Genomic DNA, 15,676 nt, shown 5'->3' with positions numbered 1-15,676 from the left:
GAGTGGTTTCAGTTCTATAAAAGGCCAAACCCAGAGATTTTGGGGAGACCCATTCACTCACTGACTGATGGAGAGGAAGACAGAGGGAACAGAGAATTGAAAACAACAGGCAGGAGATTGAATAGATTGCTTTCGTTTTTAACCCAATAATGGATTATCAGCCGAGCTCTGTCAGTGAAGCCTACCAAGAGTTAAAGTCCCAGGCCGCCTTCTGTGGGAGAGACAGCAGACAGGATGTGGATGGAAGTTGACCCCATCTTTCAGACTGATGCCCATTTCCTTAAGTGGGAGAGTGTAACCAGTCATTAAGTGGGTGCCCATCTGTCTGAGAGTCAGCCAAAGGAAATTCATATGTATATAAGATATTAAGGGAAATAATCCTAAGGGGAGTGATAATATAAAGGGAACAACTTAGAAACCCCATTCCCTGTTATTTGTAAGTACTACGAGATGGGAATATATACATTGATTTTACATCCGAAGAAGTTAGGGAACATTTCAGAACTGTATGTGCTTCTGGAACTATAAAGTTGATAGACTAGGTCCGATGGTGTGTATACATCGACATCCCCTCACTACTTCAATGGGCAAAGATGTCTAGCAAAGAAGAAGTATTTTGAGAGTCACATAGGTATCTCAAAGTCATTCCTGGGTACATCATCAAGCAGAATACTGTCATTAATGCTGAGCTGCTCAAGACAAAACGGAAAAGGTGATTGTTTGCTACCCATTTTCCTGCTTTCAAAGTTGCCCACTGAAAGTGAAAAATATACAGTTTTTCACATTCATGAAATAGAAAATCACTGAAGGGAATTAAGCAAATATCCATGTTGAACATACATTTTCCTTTCTACAATAAATTTGCTTGCACGAAGGTCTAGTAGATTATTGCAATTTAGTGTTATAGAATGTTGCTGAAATTCGAACTTGTCTATTGAGTAAAGGGGAGGGATTTATTTTCAGTAAGATATATTAAATGATATGATATGATATGATAGATGATATATGATATATGATATGATATGGCAATAATAACGCGCCTATACACAAGTGTTTCAAGGCGCAACGATGCAAGGGAGGGGGAACAGAGGGAAGACAGACAACGATCCTACTAGGCCAGGTGTCATTCAGATTGTGCAAGTGCATGGGAAGGGGAAGGAGGAGAAGTGCGGGGGGAAAGGGGAAGAGGACAGTGCAGTACATGGGATAAGACAATAAATAAACAATAAGTAAAAGTACAGCCAGTAGGTGGCAAGTGAGAGGGTAAGTACAGATGTCCGGTGTCCAGTGCTGGAAGTGGGACAATAGGGATACAGAAAATAGTGACCAAGTGCGGGGGTTGCCATGAGGGCAGTGCAGGAGTGTGCCTGGCGGAGGAGTGGACCTGGGCCCGAGATCAGAGGGTGGCCAGGTAACCAGTGCAGTTTCAGTGTCAGCCATGAAATCAGCAAGGGAGAGGAGGAGAAAAAGCAGACACAAAGAGAAGGGGGGAGTAGAGAGATGTAGGTAGGCAGGGATGTTTTGAATTAATGTGCGTGTTAACAAATGAGTGTTAACCTTGACCCTCGTGCATTTTTTAATCAATGGTGCATGTGTGCCCAGGTTAAACAAAATATAAATTTGGTGACCTGTGTGTAACACAACTCTCTATGTCTATACCTGTAGTATTGAACACTGAGGTGACCAATGTATTAATCATTTTCCATCATTGTAAATTCATTGATGCATAACTTGCAGGATATTTAAATTTTTTAATGATTTCTATTTTATTAATAAATAGACCTTCTGTGGGATCCTGTGTGTTATTTTGTCCCAAAAGGGGCGGGAGGCTGTACGGAATCAATACTGTTAAATTGGGGGAGAGAACTTTATCAAATAAAAGAGACCTTTATCAAGTAAAAGAACGTTGTTCTCACCTAGTTTGGGGTGAGTGGAAATTTCCTGAATTAGATGTTTTATTAAAACACCCTATATACAGGCTGCAGATCACATCCTTAGACATTCAATATGACATCATATGCTAAAATGAAGCCAAAAGTGTGTAAACATGTAAGCTGTTTGATCGTACACAGCTAGCGGCAATAACAGTTGGCATTTACAAAGACTTCTTTAAATTCCAAAGTAAAAATTATATAAATAAAAAGCAACTGATAGGCACATACAGGAGTATAAGAAACTAAATGTAATTCCACAAAAGGATTATAAAAATGAAAATAACAGCGGAACAAATGTTTTTGCTGGATTTGAAAAGAAATATTGATTGGATTCCATACAAAATGGTATCACTTTTCAATGACCATAAAAGGGTTTGGAAAGGATTGGGTGAAAATGGTTTGGCTTCTGGCAATAGGCTCAATTAAGAAAGGTTTTTGTTTTAGAAGCAAAGGCTAGTAGGGGAGTCTGTGAGAGGTAAATAACAAAACGAATAAAAAATTCCTATATCCTAATATCCCCAGTACTCAGCATTTTCCTTCTCAAGCTGATAAACCAAAAGTCTTATACATTATAGAAGCCCTTTGAATGGAAAAAATATATGCACACGAGCAACAGAGCGAACGAGTGGAATTTTGACAAAGAACAACGATGTAATCAACTTGTCAAACTGTTCTAGTGCAACTGAGCAAAGAGAACAACATAGACAGTCAGGGCATAGACTGGGTACTGCCAGAGATACCAAGCCTGCCCAAAATATTTAAAGATCTACTCAGCAGTGTTGAGTGGACATTGAAAGGTAAGTCAGCAGCTGAGCAACAGGGGAGCATTGAGATGGAGATCCTCTGACTCCACTGCACGGGTCAGGGACCAGGCTTCCTGGTTCCTGTCTGCATGTTGTGTGGGAGGCGAAGGCCTGGAGAGCTGCTGATGAGGCAGTGTTGCGTCAAGTCTGGAAATAAACGGGCAATGAAAATGAAGGCATTTCGGCTTGTAGACTTGTCTATTAGGATTGGATGTATGGGTGCATGGGAGCAGGTGCAGTGTGAATGCTGTGTATTGATGGTGGTATGACTGCGCTTGCCATGCACATTTTCTGGGTGCTAGTTTGAATGACAGGGAATCTATATGGGTTCTTAAGTATGGGTGAATGGGAATGAATATTTTGAGCATGCTGGGCTTGGGACTGGGGGATGGAGTACATGCTTACGGATATTTTAGGACAAATCAAAGAAACCGATGAATGTTGTCACATGGGGGAGCGCTTTGGTAACAAAAATGTACTACAATGGAGCATTGAGCCTGGATGTTTTCATACTATGGCCTGGCAAATTTTACTCACATTCAAGGCAAAGCCAATATGAATAGTGCTCTTACATGGGGAAGGGGTGGGCATTTTTGAACCCAGCAAGGACACATTTTCTAACTGTGGCATGGAATTAAGGGCAAAGAACACAAGAGGTGTTTCTTACATAGGGATACTGATATATATGAGGGCAGCCAGCATGGACATGTATTGGCACTATCAGCATGGAAATGCTGTTTTTACAATGGTAGAATACTGCCATACAGTGGCCCATTGCACCATACGAAATCTTTGGAAAATGATCCTCTGAACTGTTGGCGATCTGTCATTTCATGGAATCCTTCATGCCTTAACGTGCAAAACCACGCTATGACATTTTATCCAATTTTTTACAGAAAAGTGTGATGAAAAAGATCATTTTAACCCATTATTTAAAAAAAAAACATGTTCTTGGCAGGAGAAGCTGAACCCTGGAATCCCTCTCTGTGGTTCAGCCTCCTCACTATGCATTGTTGCTCCTGCACATTCGGCCATCGAAAGAACAAGCCCCCTTCCCTCTGCATAATCCTTTTGGAGTGGGCCCAACTACATTAGCTTCACGTCTCACTCGCTAAACAATCCTTGTAGCGTCTCAGAGGATGGTAGCTAGAGAGGAGGGACTGAAACAGTAAGGAGGGGTTGGGGAAGTACGATTCAGCCTACATTTTAAAGTAATTGGTATTACAAATTAAAGTGAAATTGATGATGAATTGGAAGCCATCGTAGTTGATACAAATGGGAAGCCTGTAAAAAGATTATGAACAATAAAGAGTGCAAATTGAAAAAAATTATTGAAACGAACGAATCGCCTAGGTGGGAAAACTAGGTAAAATTAAAGGCAATGGTTAAAATAAGAAAATACTAGTTTTTGTAAAACAAAGGATTGATTGCGGGGAAGATGCAAAATTAATAAACACTCTGAAAGGAGAGGTACTCTTGCCATATATGGAAGTACAAGGCAATTGTGTTATACCCGCCTGGGATTAACTGGATTCTGCCTTGCAGGAGTACAAGGATGAGTAGGGGTTAAATGGCCTACCCAGCGCTCACACTTCTACAAGCCAAAACTCAATACAATCATAAAGGTAAAACAGGAACAATCAAGAGATATTCCTCCTTTGACTTTTGTGGCAACATGGGCCAAGGGAATGCTATACTCGTAATAGGAGTATGAAGGTGAACCAGTAGTAACCCAAACAACACAGTATCAATGTCCAAAATAAAGGGAATGTCCAATCAAGGTTCTATAAAAATATAAACACTTTAATAAGACACACCATCAGAAAAGAGATTACTATAGGAATACCCACCCAAAAGGAAAGAAAAGAGAAGTTGCAACAGATGGGGAAAATAGCACTATGGGTGTGCTTCCAGGAGTGGTAGGTAAGATACTAGCATAAAAGGATATTGGATTGAAACAGGAGTGATCATGACCAAACTAGTTTCTAGGGTCCAAGTGGCCAGGGGGGCAGTTCTCTCTCAACAGTACCTGGTTTCAGTTCTTGGTGGGCTGATGCATCAGACCTGATGTTGAATGATGATTTGTGACCTGATCAAGCTCAGTTAGAGCATGTAGAATCGTGGAGGCCCTTGCAGCAAGATGAATGAGGTGGTGGTTCTCAGGCTAGCTGGTCAGAGCCGTGGTTGTAACCCCTGTTTAGAGTCAGCAATTCACCCTCCAGAGATTCAGTTTGGGGTCGCCGTTGAGCAGTCGCTTCGAGCCTAACAGATGATGTGCTTCACTAGGACATGATGCAGTGTCAAGCTGATTTAAAAACAGAACAATAGTTCAGCTGGTTGGAGGAACACAGACGCCAGCACATTCCTTATAGTTTAAAAAGCAGGGAACACAGAGCGACCAGTTTGGTGTGGTAGAACAGGAAGCTTCGGCTGGTCTGGCCCCAGCTGCTGTGACGCCTTCACAAAGGACTTAAGGACAAGTTCTCCAGTTAAGTGTCTGTTCTTCTGGCACAGAAGATCCATTGCAGAGTGGCTGGGTCCTTGTCCACAGCACTGCTCACTACCAATGTACCCTGCGAGTGGCTAGGAGACAGATGACCCGGGAGGATAACTCAGCTGCAACGTGCTCGCCTTGAAAGCAAGACGACACAAAGCAGAGGTTTGATTCCTGGTTCCCCGATTAGAAGCCACTGGGTATTTAAGCACATTATAAATACACAACTAAGGCAAAACAATTACGCAACTAAAAAACAAACAATTCCTGTAACAGTGCCTCGATGTCCACGGCCTGTGTGAGCACTTTAAAAAAAATGTAAAAATTAAAATTCAAAAAAAGATGTTCCTTCTGTATTGGTCTTCTCCTTCTTCACCTCTGACAGAGGGCTTTGGACACTGCAACTGACCCAAAGGAAGTCCAAGTCATAATGTTTAGAACATCTCTTCAACCTTTAAGGATTCTTGAGGAACTGAGGGAATTCTGATGGAGTACGAGTCTCCTTTTAAAGCGACAAGTCCTTAGGTGATTGGTCTAATGCTGGCCTGGTTGAGGGGACCAATCCCTACTCCTAGCTTGAGTGGACTTTGCCCTGTTGATCTTGCACCCAAAGTTTGTTGATCCAGAGGAGTGGAGGAGACAGGAAAGGGAAAGAGAGACAGCGAAAAACAGGATGGTGGAAGGCTTCTTCCATTGTCCAGAGCACGCCTGCAAATCCTGCTCTCGGCCGCTTCCATCCTGCTGAAAACAAAGACCTTTGGGTATGCAGCACCCTGGTTACGGCCCTCACTAAGAGAATCAAAGAGAGTCTGGATCCTCTGGGTTTCTGGCCTGCTGTTTGGCAGTATCGACCGGCTTGACCCAAATACACATTCTCTTCCACAGTGGCGCAGACTCAGAGAAACTGACACATGTGCAATATCTATTGGGATGTGACAGCCATGATAATTAGTATCGCCATGCACTATGCCTAAACTCAGGCACAGCTTTTTCTTAGAGATTACCCTGCCACCAGCATGGTGTACTGATGATAATCCTAGTTTGGGTACAGAGACATATCTTAAATATCGCCCCTCTGCTGCAGTGACTTTAGAGTCGCTGCAGTGGTCGAGTGGGGATCTGGTGACCTTTTAACCCACTCTGCACCATGAGCAGAGCCGGTGCTGTGGAGCAGGCTACTTATGCAGCAGGGCACAAGTGCACTATGTTTTTGGCATGGTGTTGAGACAAAGGGGGCTCTGGTTAGCAGATTAACCCTTTGGAGAAGGAATCACCCACATCATTTTGTGTACTGAATTGTTTTTATTTTAAACAGCGCTTTGCACCGTTGCCAAATATCAATTCCTCACCCCCCTTCCGCACCCCCTACACACTCACACTGTAGCCATCTCTCATCGCCGGGTTTCGTTCTCTTGGCATGGCTCCAGATAGTGCCAACCCTGTAAATCACTGTATTTGCATCACCTATCCGCTATAGTGTGATATCATTCAGAGTAGAACGTGTTAAAGAAATAAGGTGTTCATCCCTGCAGACACCATATGTGTAAATCGAAAGCACTAATAATTGAGAAATAACATTTTATTTTAATAGTAATGTGTACACTATTTAACACACACTGATAATCTAAATGTGCATTGGCAGTGCAATTACATATCAATAAGACATGTTGTTATCAAAATAGCACAACAAATATTCTTCACAGTGCTGCGTCTATCCCCCTTGCTGTGAAGCCATAATGTGGCAGAGGTGCTTTGGAGGAGAAGTGGGTCCTTGTGTGTATTTTACATTAAGGGAAAGAATACTGCCGGGCTTGGAACCTGGGTGGGTACTGTGCATGTACCTCCAGTCCACAAAAGTGTCTGTAGAGGAGTATAGTAACAGAAACCGGTCCATGAGAAATAGAATAATAATATTAAAAACCCATAGAGCTCGTGGATTTTCTATTGGAGAAAAACAGAAAACGATCGAGAGAGATCGAGAGAGATCATGCTACATATAATTAGACAAATGAGCGAGCATAGTGCATGATGTTTATGGCTCTTGTTTTTATAAAACCCTGATCTTAGTGTGCCAAATAGTATTCTGCACTGTGGTCGTAACTGCAGGGCAGCTGCCTTCTTGTCTACGGGGAAATTAGAAGATTTGCCTTCCAGGCTTCCAGAGGCCCTGCTTGTCAGACATCCATCAATTGCCCTGTAGACATGTCTGCTCCTACTGTTGGGAGAGCATTAGACTCAGCTAACCCCGACAATTATAAACCCATTTAGTGCCACACACAAGTAGGAAAAGCCATCAAAATGTAAGTCAAACTTCAAAACGCCGACGAAATCCAAAAAAAGCTGTCGCGTTCAGGCCGATCCCTAGTCTTAGAGCACCATGAGTGCCCCTTGCAGAGGGCAACATTTACTGTCCGTTGCCTAACACAATTGATAAAAAAATGCACGTAGACGAGTTGTACACTAATAGGGCCCGAATGGGTGCGGAGTGGGCAGAAAGACAGTGTGGGATGTGTGGGGCATCCAGGTAGAGCAGAAGTAGGGCAGCGCGACAGCAGGCAGAGGCATGCTGCGACGGTGGCAGGAGGTTGAGGTAAGTGTGGAACGTGGGTGGCCAGCAAGCCAAAGAGTTCTGCAGCAAAAGCAGAGCCGGGAAGACCCATGGCGCAAAAACCCACACAGTAAAGTCATGGAACCATTTTTTCATCAGCTTCTCCCACTTGCAACCCTCTGCCCAACAAAATAAAACATATGGACTCCGCACATTCAATACACTTGCTTCACCCCAGTACCACCACTGTGCAACGTTATGAAGGACATTGGTGGCTAACTGAACAAAGTTCGTGGAAAAACAAATGTTTACAATAAAGAAATATAGCAGTTGGACTATGAAACATCACATGTTTTCCCAATCGCAATGTTATAAAACTGGAACTGTTTAAAACTAGAATACCGGGATTAACTGCAAAACGTTTAAAGTGCATTGAACATTTTTTTTTTTTATATGGTTGTATGAAATTCAAAAAATAGTTCATAGGCACCCCTCTGTGAGAACGAACACGGCACACTGACCTGTTCTTTGGGAAGGGACCCACTCGAGAGTCCGCAGCCACACATTAGCTCACTGTGCCATTCACAGATGGGAAATCTCAATTTGCATATCAGTCTTTGTCCCGTCCACATGGGCAGTCCAGCACCGAAATGCTATGGCATTTCCCTTCTAAACAAGAGTACCAACAGCAACCCTATACACGTGTTTCAGCCTTGTTGGGTTGCATCAGTGAGGTGGAGATGTGCCTCTCTGATCACAGTGAGCAAGGAGTCCAGGTCTGGAAGACCCTAGGAAACTTAGGGTGACTAAACCTAAGTCCCTTAAATAATAAAATAATAGTCCATAGGCACCCCTCTGTGAGAATAGGCACGGCCCATTGACCTGTTCTTTGGGAAGGTACCCACTCGAGAGTCCGCAGCCACACTTTAGCTCACTGTACCTTTCACAGATGGGAAATAACCATTTGCATATCAGTCTTTGTCCCGCCCACATGGTCAGTCCAGCACAAGAATGCTATGGCAATTCCCATCTGAACAAGAGTATCAACAGCAACCCCATACACGTGTTTCAGCCTTGTTGGGCTTCATCGGTGAGGTGGAGCTGTGCCTCTCTGAGCACAGTGAGAAAGGGGTCTACGTTTGGATGACCTTAGAACATTTAGGGTGACTAAACCTAAGTCCCTTAAATGATAAAAAAATAGTCCAATTCAACCTTTCAACATATACAAAAAGCATTTATATATCACAAATTAAAAATGACATCATACAATAAAACTCTGATACACAAAATAAAAGCACATGGAGAGTCACGTATACGATATTCAATCTAAGATTAAGCACAGCACAGGTAATTCTAAAAATGTAATTGCGGCTAAAACAACAGATAATTGACGTCCATTAAAAACAGCTATCAATAGGCCTTCTGATGTTAAACCATTTTGATCTATAAAAAATAAAAAGATGCTGAAGGTAGAGCTTTTAAAGTTCTAATGGTGCTGGGCATTCTACCATAATGTGTTTTATTGATTCTAAACATGTAGGTTCATTGCAATGTCTGCAGGTTCTATCCATAAAGGGAGCCTTTGCTTTTATTCCCAGTAGATCTCTCGTAGGATGTTGGTTCAGCCTTAATCTTAAAAACATATTTCTAAATTTAGGGCTAGGAAATGTAATCAGATATTTTTCAATTTGGTTTAAAGACTTAAAAACAAAATTATTTTCACCAAACCATTGACACTGCTCGCATAGATGTCTTGTCTATTGCCAGTCATACCAACATAATTTATATTTGGCTCGATAGGGATTCAGAGTCAACATATCTTTCGTTATTCCAGCCTCTTCCATTGCTTGGAGCGGGGCTGTCATCCTTGGTTTTATTAGATATATACTTGAGACTTTATCAAAAATGTTCTGTACAATTATATCAATTTCCACAGTACCAGAATGTGCAGAGATAACCCAATTCATATCTAATAATTCCCATAGGTTGACTCATGGGCAGTGATAGTACATTCTTCCAAAACATCCACTAGAGTCTACACCAGAGGTTTATTCCCAGGTAAGGTTTAGCTTCAGCTCCATAAATTACTATGGGGATCACGTTCTGCTTATAGTAGGTTATACATGGTTATATGTACATTTTCCATACTTGTTATGTATCAATTTAGCCTGTGAGATTGATGTTTGTATTTATTTTTTTCATTTTGAGATGGTATGGCAAATTCGAACAAGAATTATTCATGTTTAAGCCTAGGTAACAGTATTTGTCAACTCTTTGTATAAGGATGTTGTTAATCTTTCATATGAAATTCCTTGTGTATTTACGTTTAGCATCCCCAAAGACGAACATTTTAGTTTTATTTAGATTAATTGACAGGTGATTCTCTACAACGTAATTTCCCAAGTCTGTTAAACGTATTTGGAGACCAATCAGGGTTTTCGATAGCAACACCAAGTCATCAGCATAAAGTAACCAGGGGAATTGATCCTAGACTAGGTGGATTGGATGTGATTACTCTCATGTAGGTTCCCATATCATGGATAAAGAAATTAAACAATGTGGCTGCACGTAGGCAGTCTTGTTTTAAGCCTTTGTATGTTGTAATTGCACTGGACAATTGGCCTTCAAAAGATAATCTGATCTGAACTGATGTGTGTGAATAAAACGTCCCCATAAGAGCTAAAATATATTGCGGGCAACCTGCTTTTTTTAGTGTATCAAATATTTCTTTTCTAGAGACAGAATTGAAAGTAGTTTTAAAATCTATGAAGGTCATGTACAGTGGTTGTTTTGCCTGATGGCTTTGATGCTTATTCAAAGAAAGTATAATCAGATTTATCACTGTACCTAACCCAGGGATAAACCTGGTTTGGAATGGGTCAGCTAAATTATTATCATTTATCCATTTTAACAGACCATTTTAACAGATCCCTTAGCATTAATCTTACATACATTTTTCCAGGGATATCTAATAGTGCTATGGGCCGGTATTTTTGTGCATGGTTTGTCTATGTTGTAAGGTGGACTTTAAATAGGTTCATTATGGCTACAGAGCCCTCCAGGTTATCTATTTCAGAATCGAGCTTCACAATGTCGGCATCGATATATTCATTAAAAGTTACCAAAGATTGTTCAGTCCAGCTGAATCGGTTCCTACCCCCTGAGAGAGTTAGCAATTGTCTGAAATATTGTATATTATTATTTGGAATCTTCCATTTCCAAGTACATTCAAGCAAGTTATGATCACTTTCATTCTGGTCAATTATTTCAAAATCTATGATTTCATTTAACAAGATTCTGTATTCTGTTGTATAAAAATACAAACAATTGTTGACTCATCAAAGCCACGTTTCCAGGTCAATTTGGCCAGAATGTCGCCTTTCATTGACCCATTTAACATTACAAAGTGTCTTTCTTCCATCAGCATCATCCATTGTCTCTAGATCCTAGGTGCGTGTTTGCTATACACCTAATATTGAGGTCACCAGCAATGATGATACCTTGTAAATGCGGATCAATATTTATCATATCCAGCACTCGAATGATTTCTCAGAGAAAATTCTGAACTGTTATATCCATGTGGTTCCATTAAAGGTGAAGTATGGCTAAATTGCCTTTACCATCTTTAGATTTACCAACTGGATATATATGCCATGGCACAAGCTGTTCAGATCTTCTTACCTGACACATCAATTGGCAGCAACACAAATACACGAAGATGACTTTTGGTGGGCTTGTTTGATTGGCGGTGAGAAGACCTCATGGGCAATAGCAATGCCTAAAATATTAGAACAGATCTTCCTTTCCGTACAAACGACTAACTCAACACCACTGCCCATCACCTCTTTGGTTGAACCATATACGCTACCTGGAAGACGACTGTGATTGCAACAACAATTCCTTCTTTTAACTTTACATTTTTCTGCACCAGTACCTTGTAAAAACGCTAACGCGATTAAATCTCGTAATAAAAAAAAATATATATATATATATGTAGTTTTAGCATGGGAGGAGTTTTTGAAAGGCGGGACTCCCTCACTCCTGCGCACCTATTTAGTCAGTTGTTGACTATGTTGAACCTGCTGCCTGCATCCTAGTTTGTCAAGGAACCAACTCCGGGGTTCCTGGTTGTTTGGAAAGTTTGTGGGATTTTGGCAAACACTGGACTAGTGAGGCGCTGGTAGGATTTGATAAGCCACTAGCAGTTGAAAAACAGCTTACACAAATAATTGATTGGTAAAGTTTTTAGTGTTTTCATGGTGATTGTCACCCATGAGATTGTTTTATTTGTAACCAGATGTTAGGTTTACACAGCCGACGCGCGTTTCAACCTGAGTCTTTTTCAAGGCTGTGATTTTGGTGATATTGTGTGTTAATGTTTTGGTAAACCCAGTGAGGTGACATACATGTCCAAATCGTATTTTGGATATTCAATTCACATCCATTAGGCATACATGATCGGGCAGTTGCACATGGTAGAACAAAACAATTCATGATTTATGTGAAAGCATATTGTGACTCCAGGAGAGGTGAATTACCATGTTAGGTGATGGTAAGTGAGAGTGGCAGAAACATATTTGAAAGTACAGAGCAAAGGAAATCAGTTGTTTGATTAAAAATGCCAATTGCAACATGATTAACATGAGGAGAAGAAGCCATGTACCAAGGGAGAAGAGCAAAAGGACACAGGTTATGGTTAGTTGGGAGGATGGCTATAAAATTGTTCCAATTAATCCTTTTAGAAGATGTGTTCTGTGATCTTACCTAAATGAGTTGAGGGTGAGCATCCGGGTGAAGTGTGCTGGTCCTCCCAATTAGGGCGCCAGTGGACTGGTTAGTCGTTTCTGTAAGAGAATGCACCTGGTTGAGGTATATGGCTGTGGAGGGTGGAGGGATACTTGTGGTAGGAATAGTAGTAGTATGGCGCGTTTAGCATGTTGGTTGGTGCCCCCTGGTTGAACAGATGGTTTGCCGTGACTTATATGGTGTGATTGGAGGCTATGGACAGTGCCTATTGCCTGAAGTATATAGAATCCGGTGACTAGGCTGATGAGGTGGTTGGCATTCTCGGGGGTGGGGGAATGTGCATGGTGCTTGTGCAGCCAGTCCGCCTGCCAGTTATGCGCATATGTGCCATTTAGTAGCGCCTCGTTAGTGAGGGGAGAGCTAGGATCAACAATGGCGGTGGTCATGGTCTGGGTACCAGACGATGTTATATAATTGATTGAAGCGCTTGTGATTCGTAAGCGTCTTCTGAAATTACTAGCATTAGTTAGCAAAAGCAATATAGGAGGTAGAGTTGTGGCGCCTGGTGATGTGATTTAGAAGTGCGAGCGGTCGTTGACTTAATGCTTACGATACGCCATTCATATTAAGCAAGTTAAAGAGTAGGGGTCGTGAGTACGCCCGGAGATCGGTAATTCCGATAGAGGTTCAGAACACACGTGTGCGTTAGCTTGGGAGGTGCCTGCCGTGGCGCTTACCTGGTGCCGGGTTCGACTGTGCTGCTGCCGGTGGAGTCGCGGGTCGTCTAGTGTTGAGGTGCACTTCTTCCTGGTAAGACGAGGAAGGTGTGCTGTGATTGGATACTGCAACGAACGAAGTGATTCGTACGTTGCATAGTGCCCATTGATTGGTTGATGGGCCAGTGTGTCATGATGTTGGGAGAAGGCGCATAGCTTTGTGTGAGGTTGCGATCAGGATAGCGCGATCATGCTGGGGAGTAGTGTCTATGCGAGTGCGAGGTTTGAAAGGCTGATATGTTTGCGGTATCGTGTGATGTAGAACGCTCTGGTTAGAGGTAAATGGTTATGGACAAAAATTAACTGATCAACCCTGGTGGTTGAGATGGAGGGAGAAGGGGGGATTGCCCGAAGCAGGTTGACACAAGAAGTTGGAGGAGGCCCGAGGTGCCCATGTCAATAGTTGAAGGTGCATAGTAGTGGCCCTGCACTGTGTTGATAACGAAAAGGGGTTGGAATTTGGGCACAGTCAATTGATAAAATGGTTCTAGAATAAGGATGGGTGGAGTACCAGATGCTGAGATCGTGTGGTAGGAAGGTTGGTGTCCTGGGTAAAAGAGCCAATAACCAGTTCCCTGTAGAGTGTGTTGTTTGAAAATTATCCCAGAATGTGCAGAGTACTACATTTGTATGTGTACATATTTATAAGAAAACATGAAAGTCATGGTCACTGTTCAATCCAAAGGTGGCAGCTCGAAATTTGCATATCAGCTTGGCTTCTCTCTGACATAGTTGGAGTTCTCTGTCTCCACCTCTCGTGTTGATTGGTATTTTCTCCAGACCCATGAAGGTGATGTCTTCCTTGTTGTCCCACTGGTGTTTTTCTTGCCAGTGTAATGCCAGCGGGTATCTGGAGTCTTGCGAGTGCAGGGAGTTCAGATGTTCCCTGATCCTGGTTCTGAGCTCTCTTTTTGTGCTTCCAATATACTTGCGATTACATACACAGTTGATAGCATATACCACAAATTTAGATTTACAGTTGATGTATTGCCCAATTTTAAGCGTGTCGGTGGTGCTGAAAGTCACAGTGTTGGTTGTGGTGGCAAATTTACACATGGAACAATTTCCACATTTGTAGAACCCTACTGGTTTGTTGCTGGTGAGCCAATTGGTATCAGTTTTTGGGGTTGGTGCCAAGAATGATGGACTAAGGATGTTCTTGAGTGTTCTGCCCTTGGTATAGGTAGAAGAGGCTCTGCGTAACATAGGGGATTGGGATAGCTTGTGATGTTTTAACAAAGTTTCTAACATCGTAATATTAGTGAATTGTGTTTATAGAATAAGAATAATATCATTTTCTTGATTAAATAGAGCATGAGGAGAAACTCTACCTACAGTGGTGGCAATTATAATTGGGGCTAACAGCATAGTCAGAGAAGGTAAGTGAGCAGATTTACAAGCGTCTGCATTTTTTTACACAAGATTGGTCTTGGTTGGTGTATTTGCACCATGGTTATATGAGGAGGCACTTCTGACCAGGAAAGATAATGCTGCGCCATCAGCGGACATAATACATGTCCTGGCTGCAGCTCCTTTGCTAACACATCTAAGGGGGGCAGCACATGTGCATCATGTCCTGCAGCAGCTGCTATCAGACAGGACTGCGTTCATTCGATACTTGGTTCCCAGGTGTTTATCCTTCAGTTGTGATTGTGGGCATTTCTAGTTAAGCCTTAGAATCTAAGGTCATTAACAGCGGATTTGCCTACGTCCTCGTGCCAATAAGATCTTATGTCTAAGTGAGTGATTTAGATCTTTTCCGATTCCTAGTTACAGCAGTGAGCAGCTCAGCTATTTCCCCTTCAATTTGGGGATTCAGTGACTCGGCTACTATAACAGTGGGGTTTAAATATACCGGCATCGTAGATTTCAACATGTAAAGAGAGGACATGAAAAAAGTAAACAGGGTTCAAAATGAATAAGTAAATCATTTTACCAATGACAGTTATTCTCAGATTTCGAATGAAGGACCACAGGCTACTGCCCACCCATCCAACTGCGTAACTGCACTCTCGCTGTGTACTCGTCGAATGCGTGCCTGCAAATGCACGCGAGGTATTATTTTTATGGCTGCTTGGGATTTAAGGGGCATGGCTTAGATGTTAGTTCAGCCAAGAGGATATCATTTCAGCACATTACGTCCATATTAGGCCATATAGGTCCATAAGTATTCAATAAATTCAGAGAAGTTAACAAAGCCACTCCAAAGCTCAGAGTAATTCCTGCATAACTGCACTCTCGCTGTGCACTCGTTGAATGCACACAAGGTATTATTTTTATGGCCGGTTGGGCTTGAAGAGGGCGTGGCTTAGACGCTAGTTCAGCTGAGAGGATATAATTTCAGCAAATTACGTCCATATTAGCCCATATAAGTC

This window comes from Ambystoma mexicanum, chromosome 5p, assembly GCF_040938575.1.
Source record: "Ambystoma mexicanum isolate Mex_15411 chromosome 5p, UKY_AmexF1_1, whole genome shotgun sequence".
NCBI classification, from domain to species: Eukaryota; Metazoa; Chordata; class Amphibia; order Caudata; family Ambystomatidae; genus Ambystoma; species Ambystoma mexicanum.
Note: the sequence above shows the minus strand (reverse complement) of the source record.